This window comes from Rattus norvegicus, chromosome X, assembly GCF_021556685.1.
Source record: "Rattus norvegicus strain SHRSP/BbbUtx chromosome X, alternate assembly SHRSP_T2T, whole genome shotgun sequence".
NCBI classification, from domain to species: Eukaryota; Metazoa; Chordata; class Mammalia; order Rodentia; family Muridae; genus Rattus; species Rattus norvegicus.
The window spans coordinates 141,717,744-141,732,914 of record NC_141554.1 but is presented as its reverse complement, the minus strand read 5'-3'; the positions used below and the strand labels follow the sequence as shown (position 1 = coordinate 141,732,914).

General features: G+C 41.7%; 1 protein-coding gene across 3 annotated transcripts in view; it reads left to right on the top strand.

Moving 5' to 3' along the window:
- The first annotated feature begins 557 nt into the window (after positions 1-557).
- The window catches only part of Plac1 (placenta associated 1), a 133,800-nt gene continuing 119,186 nt past the window's right edge, over positions 558-15,171 (top strand). Inside the window, exon 1 of one of the 3 annotated variants that reach the window (NM_001434103.1) lies at positions 558-684. The gene's annotated coding sequence lies outside the window, so the exon portion shown is untranslated. The other 2 variants (XM_087600008.1, XM_087600010.1) reach the window with 2 other exon arrangements.

Below are 15,171 nucleotides of genomic sequence, written 5' to 3'. Positions count from 1 at the left end.
ATTCATTCCATTTTGGGGGGGAGGAAGCAGAAGTGGGTGTCTATTCCTGGCAGTATTAGGGACCAGCAAGGGGGCCTTCTCACCATCCTTGTAGTTTGTTCCAAATGTCTTTTTTTGTAACTCTGGGGTTTGAAGTCGCACCCCTCCCTTCTGGCTATGCCCCACTCCTCACTAGATATTCCCCCAAACTGGACTATGCACAGAGGCTCATACTACTTAAAATCCTGGGAAGACATTGTTGGCGAGGAGTGTAGTGAAGCCCACTTGCAGGCAGAAAGTGCTAATTGTAAATGTTCTTATCTTGTCATTAAAGCAAATCTGGCAGGCCCAGTACTTGGCAGCCTTTAGTTAGCTATTAGTTCTATGCTACTGTACTTGCTGGACAGTCATAAAAATGTATCTCTGACAAAATGGCCCATCATGTACCCCAGCCTCCTCTGCACGGATTAGATCAAATTGGTATGACTTGAGGGTCCAGTCTTGGGCTGATCAGGTGTTAGATTACACTTCCCTCTAGAAGAGTAAACAGACAGGAAACATACTGGACTGCATGTGGTGGGGTATAGTAGGAAGACAGGACGCAGCCCTAGCTCCGCCCACATCGCTCGATTTTTCTGCTGGCAGGCAGCCTTCTGGTTCCAGTCCTGGTGCCTGGGCCACCCCCACTCTGTGAGTCAAGCCTTGGTAAGTAACTCACTAGTTGAGAGTCCTTGATTATTAGGACAGGACTTGCGGACACTGTGGCATTTTAATAGGAAACTCAAGGAGGTAAGAGTCCCCCAGGGGTGGAGGCCAAAGTGCTGGGACGAGAGCTCAGCATTTGGATTTTTTTTTTTAAACGTTCTCCTCCGAAGACAGTGGGAATTTCGAGCACCAGGAGGAGTGATTGGGCTAACAGGGCCAGAGCCTCAGAAATGTCACGTAATACAGAACAATGAGTCCCCGCCGCATGCTGCCAATCTCTCTCTTCCCTCAGACAGTGTGCTAAGCTTATGGCCTTCAGACGGGGCACTCAGGAAGTATGGGATAGTGCACATGCCTTTGCATAGCCTTGGAGGGAGACTAGATGAGGAGGCTGAAGACTTTGCCAGCATTTATACATGAACTGGCCTTGATTTGATTTGATGTCTCAAAAATAGAGAAATTACCTCACCTTCGAATGTTACAATAGCATGAGTTTGGAAATCAAATCTAGCCACTGTTCATTTGCTCACTTTTAAGAGTTGAGTGTTTTAAGTTAAATATTAAATGTGTGCCAGATATGTTGCAAATCCTCCATGTGATAGGCACGTACAACTACATACCCCTTTTGTAGCTAAGTAAACAGAGGCTTAGACACATTTATCAGAATCCGACACTAGAAGTAGACGCACTGAAAATCAAACCCAGAATAGCTTAGAGCGTAGATTTCAGAGTCAGGTGGCAGAAATAGTGGTCACTTTATGGACAGGTAAATAAAGATAAGCCTCGTCACATTTTTGTAAGTTTTCTCTGGAAGAGAACTCTGCCTGGCCTAAGACAACAGCTCTGTAGCTCCAAGCTTGGGGAGAGATAGACATGGGACCTATCACAGAGACACCAGGAAAAATGAAAGAAGCAGCCGGAAAGACGTTCAAGGTCATCCAACCATCAAGGGCAGAGCCAAGATCAGGCAAAAACACATCCCCCATTACAGCTTTCAGCTGCAACCTGCACACACCCGGAGGCCACCCCACCTCTGCTTCTCCCTTCCCTGCTCACTTTACAGTCAGACAAGACCTGTTTCCCAGGTAGCAATGACACTTAAAGGGGTTTTGCTGAGAAGCAATTCCAACCTAAGCGAGTGGATTCTGACATAAACAGACAACTCCCGGAAGTGAGCAGTCAGTTCTCCTGGGAAACCTTGCTCCAGTGGCTCCCACAGAGAAGTCTTTCCTTGGGAGAGAGAGACTCATTGTTGGCTGTGAAGATGAATTGATGAGCTTCCAGGGCAGTGACTGGCATTTGACAAGGCTGAGTGTCTCCAGAATGGTCACATCTGTGGGTTGCAGCTGTCTAACTTTCTCTACCGTGGAACCCTCAGTCATTCTTGATCTCATGGTCCCTTCCTGACTTCTCCCATAGCATCCTCCATTGGCTGTCTGCATGTGGGCAATAAAGTCCTCTCTAGCACATCATAAACTCTATGCTTTGGTAGGCTTGTGTTCTGGGAATCGGGGATAATAAGTTAAAGGAACAAACTTCTAAGTGAAATTTCAGACCTTAGTCGGCAAGGCAAGTGGGATAGTCAAGAGGTACTGAGAGAAGGTAACTTTCTCGATCTCCTGAAGTTATATTCTTATGTCAGAATGCCAGCAACCCCACCCCATTTGAGAACTAGACTATATAGTGGAGGCAGTCCCAGCCAGGACTGACTGACCTGATCAAGTAGAAAGGACATGAATACTGGAGACTGCTTTGGGTCATATTGAAACTGTTCCTTACTAGCTATGAGACATTGTGTAAATGACTGTGTGTTGGTGCCTCAGTTTCCTCATTTGGTAAATGGGATAGGTATTATGATTTTTCACTACGTGTTCTCATGAGGTTGTAAATTTGGGTAACTTGAATACACACACACACACACACACACACACAGAGAGAGAGAGAGAGAGAGAGACAGAGACAGAGACAGAGACAGAGACAGAGACAGACAGAGACAGACAGAGACAGACAGAGACAGACAGAGACAGAGACAGACAGAGACAGACAGAGACAGAGACAGAGAGAGAGCATAGAGAATGGGAGGCACTTTGTGAGTGATAGTCTTACCATTTCTTCACTAAAAAATGACTTAAACTTCAGGTTCGTGATAAAGGTAAGTCATGTTTGCATAAACTATTGAGTATCTGGTGTGCCCCTACCCTGTTGTGCATGAAGGATACCTCAAAAACCCACGAAGGAAGGAGCCTCTTTGGTGGGATGTTGTGAGCTTTCTCTCAATAGCGCCAGCTGACAGCTTCGTGGAAAAAGACCCAGAATTGTCACCTTACATAACACAGCCAGCATTTTCAACTCTAGTTCTCAAAGTTCCATAACCAGGTTTGTATTCAGTCCTAGTCTTTACTCCTCTGCTCTGGTGTGACCCTAGGCAAGTGCACCTCCTTTTCCTGCCTTGCTTTCCTCCTGTCTTTACGTATCATGTGCCCCAAATAGATTTGTAATTACCACTCTATACTTTTAGAGTCAGGATACGGGGATTGTGAGAGTAGACTTAAACCTTTGAAATTTCTCTTATATTATATTTAATATATTAAATCATATTTTAATTAAAATATGAATATATATTCTCCTTCCCTTTGCTTATCCCAACACCTCCATGTCCCCCTCCTTACCTATAAACTACATGTGGTGGCATACACTTGTAATCTCAGCACACACAGTGGGGGAAAGAAGAAGGATCAGAAGTTTGAGTTATCCTTGGCTACATAGTGAGTTTGGGACCAGCCTGGGATACATGAAATTTTGTCTCAATAAACAAAACCAAAGAAAATATGCCTTTAAATATTACTTTACAAGCATTCTTTATTTCTTCCGGTGGCTTATAATTACTATTTGGTGTCCTTTTATTTCAAACGTATCTACAGGCTTGTTTATTTCCCAATATAAGGTTCTGACAAGACTGTGTAGGCTCCTATCACATATATGTATATGTGTGTATGTGTGTGTGAGGTATGTATGTATGTATGCATGTATGTATGTATGTACGTACGTATGTATGTATATTTGTATTGGAGGCAAAATAGGCACAATATAAAGTTTGGCCTTTTAATCGCTTCTTTTTTTAAATTAGACTTTCAATCTTTAAAGAACTGTAGTCAGCATCGGAAGGAGCTGCTTTCTCTGTGGCTTTCTCATACAGCTGGATCGTTACACTTTGTTCTTGTCCGCTGTGTCTTACAATGCAGCTCTTTTTGTAGTATATTCTCTCACATTTTGAATCTTCTTCATTTATTCTTCATTCTAAAGGATTTTTACTAGACATACAAACTTAATGGGTTTTTTCCCCTTTCTTACAGTCCCGTGTGTGTGTGTGTGTGTGTGTGTGTGTGTGTGTGTGTGTGTGTGTTGTGCTTTGAACATATTAATCCAATTCCACCCGCTTATGGCCTGCACAGTTTTTTTTTTAAAGATTTATTTATTTATTTTATGTACAGCATTCTGCCTGCATATGTGACTGCAGGCCAGAAGAGGGCACCAGATCTCATTACAGATGGTTGTGAGCCACCATGTGGTTGCTGGGACTTGAACTCATGACCTCTGGAAGAGCAGTCAGTGCTCTTAACCACTGAGCCATCTCTCCAGCCCGGCCTGCACAGTTTTAAGGAGACTATTTCTAGTTAGGGTCTCATGTAGCCTAGGCTGGCCTGGAAGTCTGCATGTAGTCATGGGTGAGCTACAGTCTACCTCCCGGGTGCTGGGATGACATGCGCCATCACAGCTGGCTTCAGATCTCTGTGAGATGATACATGGCTTCTGTGTTTCTCTTTCTAAGGTCCTCTGTGTCTTTGGCCTCTTCCAGTGCGGTGACAATGTGCTTGGGTGTGGATCGCACTGAGATCCTCCTTTGTGGAACTGACTGAGCTTCTTTCCTGTGTACATTAATGTTTTTGAGCCATTTGGGGAAATTTTTGGCTATTCTTTCTTCCAACAGAACTTTTACCACTTGTCCCTTCTGTGCTCTCTTTATGATAATTTGTTGGTATGCTAGGAAGGGTCCCTCAGGTCCCTCGTGTCCCTCATGTCTCTTCCTTTCTCCCTATCTGCTTCTCACACTGGATTACGTCTGGATCTTCAAGGCTTTTTAATTAATTCTATTGTCCATCCATACCTACCATCAAACAGCTCTAGTAAATGGCTTCTTCCTGCTGTTAAGCTTTTCAGGTTGTCCCTCCCCACTTTCTTTCTTCCTTGGGATTGGAAATTGAACTCAGGATTTTGTGTATGCCAAACAAATGGCCTACCACTGTTTTCATCTCTAGCCATCTTGTTTCTTTTCTAAAATGTTATCTCGTTACGCTTCCCAGAGTGATCTTGAACTCACTCTGTAATGCAGGCAGGTCCAGAAATTATGATTTTCCTACTTCAGCCTTCTGAGAGGCTAGGATTATTTTCACACTATGACTGGGTGTATTCTCTTTTGTTTGAGACATCATTCTCATATCTTCTTTTAGCCCTTAGATATGTTTCTCTTTAGCTTTTTTTTAACACATTAAAATAGTTGACTTAAATTCATCTAAAAAAATCCAAAAAAATGATTCTCTCTCTGTTTCTCTGTCTCTCTCTGTCTCTCTGTCTCTCTGTCTCTTGTGTTCATTTCTTTTTTCTTTTTTGTGGATATACTTTCTAATAATTTGTTCTTAATTCTGCGTATGGACTGTTTATCTTCAGGTATCAAATTCCTCTGAAACTTGACCTTCTGAGTGCGGTATGTAGCAACCCTGGAAGCTGGATTCTTTTTCTCCCAGGTTTGCTGTGGGTGCTGCTTGTAGTAGCAGTGGCTGTTTGCTCAGAGACATTCTATTTGAACTTCTAGCAGAAGTGGTTGGTCCTACTTCATAGCTATAGTTTATAAAGTAGAACTCTCCCTACTGTTTGCTTTGGCTGCTGAACAACTCTTTTGATGAAACTCGAGGCCAGTCACTTGGAAAAGAAAGGCATAAATATTAAGCTTCTCTTGATGCTTCTTAGATCTTAGCTGAGCAACCTCCATTCAAATAAGTCATAAATCACAGAGCCAATCAGTATTCATTATCTGCCTTCGTGTCAGGAAGAGAAAATGCCCTAATACAAACAAACCACAAGGCAGGAGGACAAGTAAAATAACCCAGGAAAGATGGCCCTACCCATTTCCTTCCACTCCTAAACTTCCTGAGTTTGGGGGGGAGTTATAGTTGTTTAGAAACTAGAATTGTGTGATACTGCCAGACACAGGCACTCGAGGCTTTCCCTCCACAGCAAAAGGAACAGCTTTGCTGTCAAGGTGGAGGGGAACAGGTACAACAGAGAGACTGGAAAGGAAGCCTGAAGAATGTGGCCAGAATGAATGTCTCCAACACTGGAAGACCATGGGACCTGGGAGAGAAAGGGAAAAATGGAACTCACTGAGACAAAGAATGGTCAGAAATACTTTGCTTCTGAGACAGGCTTAGAGCAAGAGAAAGTTGGCCTTTTTCTCCCTTAGTTCATAGTCTCTCCAAGAAGCATGTAATGTTATCATCTGGGTTCTTGTAATGTTTCTCAAGTATCACCCATTAATACTCATTGAACAGATAATAGTCAGGCACTGGAAATACTGAAATGAATAAAACAGATCCTTCAAAATTGTTCAGGAAACTAGGGTATAGAAAATAGTATTATAGTGAGAACAAGATGGTGACAGGGGGAAGCCTGGGGAGCTCAGACAGGGGTGAGGGTAGGCAGTGGGGTTCAGTATGACCCCTAGTAACGTTTGAGCTGAAACTCACAATGGCGACTTTGTCACATGTAGGAATGTGTAAGGGTACAGTTATCCTAGAGAAAAGGAACAGCAAATGTACACAGAAGCCATAGAGAATTTCTGGCATATTTGGGTACATCTACAATGGGAAAAATAGTTTTAGAAGATGAATATGGGATATATAAGGAATTCTAGAAGGAAATGAGATTAGAAAGCTAAATAAGGCCAGATCACAAAATTCTCTGCATGCTTTAAGGAGGCATCTGTACTTTATCTTGAAGCTTATGGAGGAGTCAATGAAAGATTTCCCAGGGGAATGACCTGGATAATGGCAGAGAGGTAGTTAAGAGTGCAAACCGAAATCCTGTCATTTGCAACAACATAGAAGGAACTGGAGGACATTATGTTAAGTGAAATGAGCCAGATGCAGAAAGACAAACACTGCATGGTTTTACTCATGTGGAATATTAAGGAAAGAAAAGTATGTAGCCGAATACTGATTACCAGAGAATTTGCAGAGCTATGGTAATAGGATGGGTGGGTAAAAGTTGACCAATGAGTGCTAAATTATAATTGGACAGGGACAATAAATTCTTCTGTTTTATTGTAAATAAGGTGGCTGTAACAATAATAGGAAATGGTTTGGAATATCATCATCATAAAGAAATAGTAAAAGTAGAGGGCGATGTGGTATGCTTATTAACCTGATAATATCTATCAATTCTGTCTATAAGTCTATTATCTATCTATCTATCTATCTATCTATCTATCTATCTATCTATCTATCTATCCATCATCTACCTACCTATATCCATCCATCCATCCTTCCATCCTTCCATCCCCCTCTGGGAATTGGACCTGGGCTTACACATGCTTGGCAAACCAAGTACTCAACTACTAAAGCTATGTCCCTAGCCCAGCATGTGTGTTAATCAAAACATTATTTTCTACCCCATAAATATTATGTGCCAATCAAGAACGTTATGAATTAATCATAACTATACAAAACATTTTTAAAAGACCACAGAATTTAGAACTATTGATGTTCACAATGTGGCCCCTGTGACAGCAGCATCAATGTCATTCGAATATGTTAAAATGTTAAATCCTTGAGGGTGGAGATGTGGTAGAGTTGATAGAGTGCTTGACATACGTACACACACAAAGTTGAAGATCAACTTTTGCTACATTTGAGGCCATCCTTGACTACATGAGCCATTTTCACAAATCTGCAGAATTGTACGCCATCCTACATGTACTAAGCCATCTGTCTGTGAGCAAGCTCTCCAGGTAACTGTGACAACTGTTCAAATTGGAGGACCTTTTTCTTGGACAGACTACCTAGGTTGGAATTGTAGCTCTCCCACTGGATAATCTTGGGCAACTTTTGAACCTTTTGGAAGTTCAGTTTCCTCTACTATGGCGTGGGGATTTAATTGCTATGAGGATTGGATATATTCATTAACAAAGATGCTTAGAATAATACCAGGCCCATAACAAGTTGTGAACACATGTGATGGTGGCTGCCACTGTTAAATTATTTCTGGGGAGACATGGCTTTGTATCCTGTAATCCCAGAATGTAGGAGATAAAGGCAGGAGAATGTCAAGAAGGAGTTTGGTCTATGCCATGAGATTCTGTCTGTAAAGGCCAAAGGTTTGGAATGTCCTTCAGTGTAGAGTGCTTGCCTGGCAGGCATGAGGCTGTGTTTGATCTGCAGCATTGAAAAAGAAATTCTTTCTCAATGCCTAATCCTTTTAATATGGCTTATGAGCCTTAGTTTACTGTCATAGATCTGCCTTCCCCTCCTGGTCTCCCATTTTAAAAAAGCTATTAAACATTTATTACAAGCTAGGAGGTTGCTCAAGGGAAATTTGCCTGCAGAGGGTCATAGCACTAGGCAGAGAATCCAGATTCATTCATTTTATAGAAGAGATGGAACTCAAGGTATGGCATTGGACAAATCTCTTGTCTTCAATGTGCTATAGACTGTGGAGGTTAGAGCAGATGATCTCTGAGAGCTCTGACATTTGGTGACTCTGCTTACCTTCCAAGGACTCACACACAGCAAACATTGATTGAGGTCTGTTCTCATTACACTCACAGCATCTCTTTGCAAGCCCCTGAGATAGTTATTCTGTTGCCCTGATTCAACATGCAAGTGTGGAAACCAAGAGAAGATAAGCTTGCCTGAAATGGCACAGTGCCCGAGTGGCAGGGTTGAGATATAAGCATAGCCTGTCTGATTCTGGCGCATATGTCTCTTCTGCCAGGTCATACTGCCTCATGCAGCATACCGAGGATCCCTCCACAGAGATAAATGTTCAAGGTCATGCAATTAAGCAAGGGACAGAGGAAAGACTAAAATCCAGATTTTCTGACTCCAGGGCTAGTGTTTGGTCTACAAATCAGAGTGGCCTCGAACAATGAAGGCTAACTGTCCGTTAAGTACTGGAGAGATGAATGACTTGCCTCTTGCCTACAGGCTCCAAGAATCTCAAGTTAATAGACAACATACAAGCTGTGTAATGAACAGCCACATGGCACAGAGGTCAGCAGACCCCTGCAGGAGTCACTTTGAAATGCCTGGTGGGGTCCAAGGGGTTTGGGGTGGACTTCCTTCCTTAGATTCAGTCACAGCAGTTTGAAGGTTTGGGGGGAAAACCTTTCTCTCTAAGAAAAAACTTTTTTTTCTATTTCATTTTTTTCCTTTAGGGCAGGGTCTCTCTATGTAGCTCTGGCTGTCCTGAAACTTGCTTTGTAGACCAGGCTGGCCTCAAACACACAGAGAACCATCTGATTTTGCCTATTGTGTACTAGGATTAAAGGTATGTGCCACCACGTCCAGCTATTGTTTCTTTTTCAAATCATTTTTAAGCCTCTAGGTTTTATCCACATATTCAATTATATATATATATGTATATATATATATCAGTGCCTGTTTACAATTTATAAATCATAAATGCACATGTAATGTCTCATTTTTTATTTTGTATATACTATGTACTGTCCACAGTTAATATTTCAACATATAGTACATTAGTATAATTTGTAAGTTAGAAGCATCTCTTCATAAGTTATGCACACATGCAATGATAAGTATTAAAATATATATCTGTGTGTATATTAAAAGGATTTTTTTCTAAATAGGGCTGCGAGTTAGACATCTAATCCTCCATCATCCATGAGGAATAACAGTATACTGCAGCCTAGTTATGTGTTGATAGTATAGAAGCCACACCTTCTTTTACATAGCCTGGTTTAGGTACCTATTGTGTGTGTAGAGACTCTGGCAGAAGAGAGGAAGTCCTCACACCCCTCCAATGGTTAACACCTACTGACAAAATGAACATGTGCTCCAGTAACAGTTTGGGGTCTATCCACACAATGGAATTTTCTCTCATAGTCGAAAATGATGTCAGAAACCATGAGGTGATGTAGTCTTTTATGGCACTGCTTTGTAAAAAGTGCTTTGGAATTCGAATAGGATTAGTGTTTGTATCAAAGCTCCACATACAGTTCGCGTATATGGAAGGATTAGTTGAAAATAGCCCAACTTGTGACAAGTCCTCAGTCTGGTTCCTTTCTTCCACGACGTTGGTGCTAATTAAGACAATCTCAGCAGCTACATTGTGGAATGTCCCTCATTTTACAATCTCTTTGGAGTTATGGCCTTTCTGGCAAGAATACCAAAGAAGTGACATCATGCTATCCTTGACCTTTTAATAACTGTGTCTCCTTGTAAATTTTTATCATATAATTTCAAAATCATAAGTGTAAATGGTTGCAGAGATGTTATTTTCCAATCTATTATAAAGGTTAGCATTTAAAATAGAATTGTTATTTTATTTGAAGTGAATTCAATGACTTTAAATACCAAAGTGAGTTTATCCACCAACATTTTATTTTTAAAAACATATGAACACAGTATTTTAAAACATTTATAGTTTAGAGAACTTAGTGGGTAAAGTGCTTGCTGTGTATGTGTGAGAACCTGAGTTCTTATTGCCAGCAGCCAAGTTAAAAAAAGTTGTAACTTCAGTGCTGAATGGCAAGATATAGACAGAAGATTTCAAAAGCTTGCTAGACAGCTAATGTAATCAAAATGTCGGCTTCAGTTTCAATGGGAGAAGTTGTCTCAAGAAGAATAAAATTAGCTCTTTCCTTCAAGCCTGGGGATTCCAGGGATTGATCCTCAGGTTTGTAAGACAAGCACTTTCCCCCACTGAGCCATCTAACTAGACTGGACTGTCTCTTGCATTTCTATGTGTTACGGTCAACATGTCAATTGATACATGAAGCCCAGCTGACATTTCTAGTTTAGTATTGCAGTGCACCTCTAGGTCAGTTTTGGAGAGAAGTCGTATTTCACTACTGCTGAGTGTTTTGGATAAAAAGAAGGCACATCTGTTCATTTGTTAGTCTTCTTGAAATGAAAATTGGATCACCCTAGAGACACCTGCTTACTGTAATATTATCACAATAGCCAAATCACAGAATTAACCTAGATGCCTATTAACAGATTAAAGAGAAAGAAACTGTAGTACATGTACACAATGAAATGGATTCAAACTAAAAGAAGACCATAATTGTGTATTTGTAGAAAAAGGGAATAAAACTGGAGATTTTCATGCTAAATGGAAAAAACTATACACAGATATACAAATAGCATATGCTTTCTCTCATGTGTATGACCTTTTAGGAATGTGAGGGGAGCAAAAGACGTCTATTACGGAGATGGAATGAGAAAGTGGGGAATAAGAAAGAGAAAGGGAAGTAGAAGGGTTGAATACGATTAAAATAACCAACATGCATTTATGCAATCGGAGCAAAGAACATTAGCTTGTAATATTAATATATTATAAAAAGTTTCCTTCAGCCTTCTCACTGATAATTTGTAGTTTCCGTTATCCAAGTCTCGTGTTTCTCTTGTTAAATTTAATGAAATTGTTTTTGCTCTTTTTATTGTTTTGTTTTTATTATAAACACAGTTGTTTGATTCTTTTGTTCTTTTTATTGGTTTTTTTTCTGTAAACACAGTTTATTTCCTCTTTTGTTCATTTTTATTGTTTTTTTATTGTAAACGTAGTTGGTTCCTTGTTTTGTTTTTCTAATTGTTTTGTTCATTTCATTGCAAACACAGTTGTTCTTTTAGTTTTGTCCTCCAATTGTTCTCTGCTGGTGTATGGTAATCCAGTTGACTGTTGCATTTTTCTTGTGTGCTACAATACAGGGGAGCTTGCTTCTTAGCTCTAGTCATGGGGGTGGGGGGGGAGTGTTTCTTGGGGGATACTTTCCATCAAAATCATGGTATCTCTGAGCAGCAAGAGTTGTAATTCTTCCACTACAACTTGGATGCTGTTCGTATTCTTCCCCTGAGGAGGCCTCTTGGCTTCCACTTCTCCAGACTCTAATGATATGTCCAGATTTTAACGTGATGCCACAAGAGTATTTTCAGATAGAGAGTTTAAGACTTGCTCTGACCTCATAGGCTTTGTGTTCCTAGCTGAACTCAAACTTTCCAGGACTTGAGTTAATTTACTTTTCATCAAAAATTCACTTTCCTGGCTCCAATTCAAATGACACAGGGCTTTCTACGTCTTCTTGGACATCAGGTACCAGCTGATCAAAAGTGTAACACATTTAAGCGGGGCCAAAGTGACTGTCATGCCTTCTGAAGTTCAAATAGATTTGGCAATGTGTGCCATATGGCTCATGTGATGTCAAATCTCACACGTCTGACATATAGTGTGTGACATTTGACAAACTCAAGCACACAGGGAGGTGACCATTCTGTTTATAGAACCAAAGACTCCACTTAGGAGTAGGGGTGTGTGGTTGCTGCTTGGATCCTGCTTCTCTGTTGACAGCAGACTCAGACTGAGGCCGTCTTTGATAAAGAATCAGAATGCATGCGGGTGAGGTGGCTCAGCGGGCAAAGGAACTTGCCTTGCTAGTCTGGTGACCTGAGTTTGATCCCAGAACCCATGTAAGGGATGGAAAGAGGGAAAGGATTCCATAAAGTTATCTGACCTCCACATATGTGCTGTAGCATGTGTGCCCACATACGTGTATGACATACACAATAACAATAATTATTGTTATTGTTCATAAACAAATAATTTAACAAAAGAATTATTTAAGTAACAAGCTATGTAGAGGGTCCCACAATTTTAGTAGGTCACGCTGCCCACAGACCTTGTTATTCTGCAGGGCAGTCCCACTAAAGGCAAATCTTTCCCATTATCTATGTGATTGGTAAAAGCTACTCAAAGTGCAAGCCGTCTACTGCTGCTTTTTGAAGACTACTTCAAAAGGGAGCTTTCAGACTGGGGTTGTAGCTCAGTTGGTAGACTGCTTGTCTAGCATGCCCTAGGCTCAATCTCCAGTATTATATAAACTAGGTGTGGTGGTCTATGGCTATAATGCCAGCACTCAGGTCTTTGGGCTTGTCAGCAAGCACCTTGATACACAGTGAACCATCTCACTGGTCCCCAGAGACTAATTTCTTAATCCTTTCACAATGCCAATCCACTCATTCTTCCAAGTGTCTGATGACGATTTGTTCTATTGCACACCTTTCCAGATACTGGGGCTACAGCAGTCAGAAGATCCTCACCCAACCCAACTTTAAGCTGTATGGGCCTTTGGGAGGGGAATATCTGGGAGAAGATGATATAACAGTGAATAATCTATCCATTCACTATCAGAATGTGGGAATCTCAAAACTGTAAGAGCCCAGACTGAAGCCCAAGTAGTGTATGAAAACCTTAAGCCATGGAAGAAAGTCAATGGGAGATTGATCCTGTCCTTGGCCAGGCCTTGGGTGCTTAATATAACTTGTGATCCATGCTCCAAAGCTTGAGTAGATAGCATGCCTCATTGATCTTCATGGCTGTGTGAATTTCAGCCACCCAGGCCCCTCCTAGCCATAGGCCAGTCTTAAATTTTCCAATCACGCCATGTCTGCCTGCCTTCCCCCCCACCCCTGTTAGCAGCTGGATGTGTGAAGTTCATGGTCCCCTGCAAGGAACCCTGGGGGTGTGTCACATGTGGGGCTGAGCTCACCCTTCCTATAGATCAAAGGACATCTGGGCCTGCTTGCTTGCTAAGGAGACCCAGGGGAACTAGAAAGGAAGGGGCAGGAGGGGATTGGGGCAGGCTGGAGCCAGCTCTGATTGATTGACTTGTTTTGCTCTCCTGTTTATCCAGCTGGGCCTGCCACTGCCCAAGTACCCGAATTTTCCTGGTCACCCTGGCCAACCTCTGGGGTAGTGTTGGGAAGAATGTGGACTTAGCCAACAACGGGCAAAACTGAGGCAGGGAACTTTCTATCTGTGTCTGCAACTTTCCTTCCCCACTGGGCCTTTTTCTCCTTCAGGATCCCTTCCCTTAGTGACAGCCATGAAAGTCCTGCAGACTTTCTACCCATTTATGGGACTTAGAGACACTATTAGGTAAACATCTGCTGCAAACCCTCAGGCCTAATTCTTCTAGCCTTACAAAATGCTGGCCACCTCCACAATTAATGGATCCACTCAAGGTAGGCAAGAGCAGAGAGCTTCCGGGGAGGAAATGGGACAAGTAACTGTAGAAGAGTAGGAATGATTTCCTGTCCAAAGTCAGACAGCTTTTTATATTCAAAGAGCTCTTCTAAGCACACATAGCTGATGGCTTGTCAATACCCACAGTCAGCAAGACTTTTCTTAAAAACTAACTCCAGAGAACCTTGCCTGCCCACGCCATCACCACACTACCAGGTCTGGCCCAGGTTGAGTGCCACCCAGGCCTGTGAGCTGGTGTCATCAGAATGAGCTGGCTTCTGAAAGAGGAAGAATCAAGCTTCTCCAGGGATGAGTCCCCTGATAGGTTATCCAATCACAAGTAGTCATCCCTAAAGCAACTAAAAGTACACAACAGTGGTGTGTGCATGAGCACATGCATACATGTGTACGTGTGTGTGATTTAACAATAATACTTTAAAAAGAAGAGATCAGTTTGGAGGGGATGGGTGAAGTGAAACACGAGGGGAGTTGGAGAAGCAAGAGGATGAAGTAGAAATGATGTAAACACACAACTCATGTACGAAATTATCAAAAAATATAAAAATACAAACAACAACAATGAACTCTACACCATATTAAACATGAGCAATTGGTAGCGAAGTGTCGTCCCTCGGTTTTCTTCAGGCGCTACCATGGGAGTCTAGTATGTGAGCTTTGAGGTAAGACAAGTCTTTGGGTTCTGTTAAACATTTATTTTTATTTTTAATTATGTGACTATATATGTATATGTGGGTCTGTAGACGTGTATGTGCCTATGGAAGCCAGAGATATTGGAGCCGAGTTACCATATATGGTATTGGGAATTGAGTTGCAGTCTTCCGTAAGGGAAATGCATGATCCTTAACTGCTGAGCCATCAAGCACCTGTTTGACCGTGGGCAAGTTGCTCAGCTTTGCTGATTCTCACCGTTAACCCTCTTCTTCGTGCAGGAAGTGGGTAATTACCTACTCAAAGCATAGCAGCTGCTCCATGTGACCAGTGAACACGGGGCTGCAATGACCAGAGGGTAGGATTGTGGAGAACAAAGGTGAGAGAAACACCTTTGACTGTTCCTAACGTTTAAACAGTTCAAAAGTTTGGGAGCTGGAAACAGCCCAGCAGGGGAAGTCTGGTGTTCTAGCTTCATTTCTGTTACTGTAAGAAAAGTTT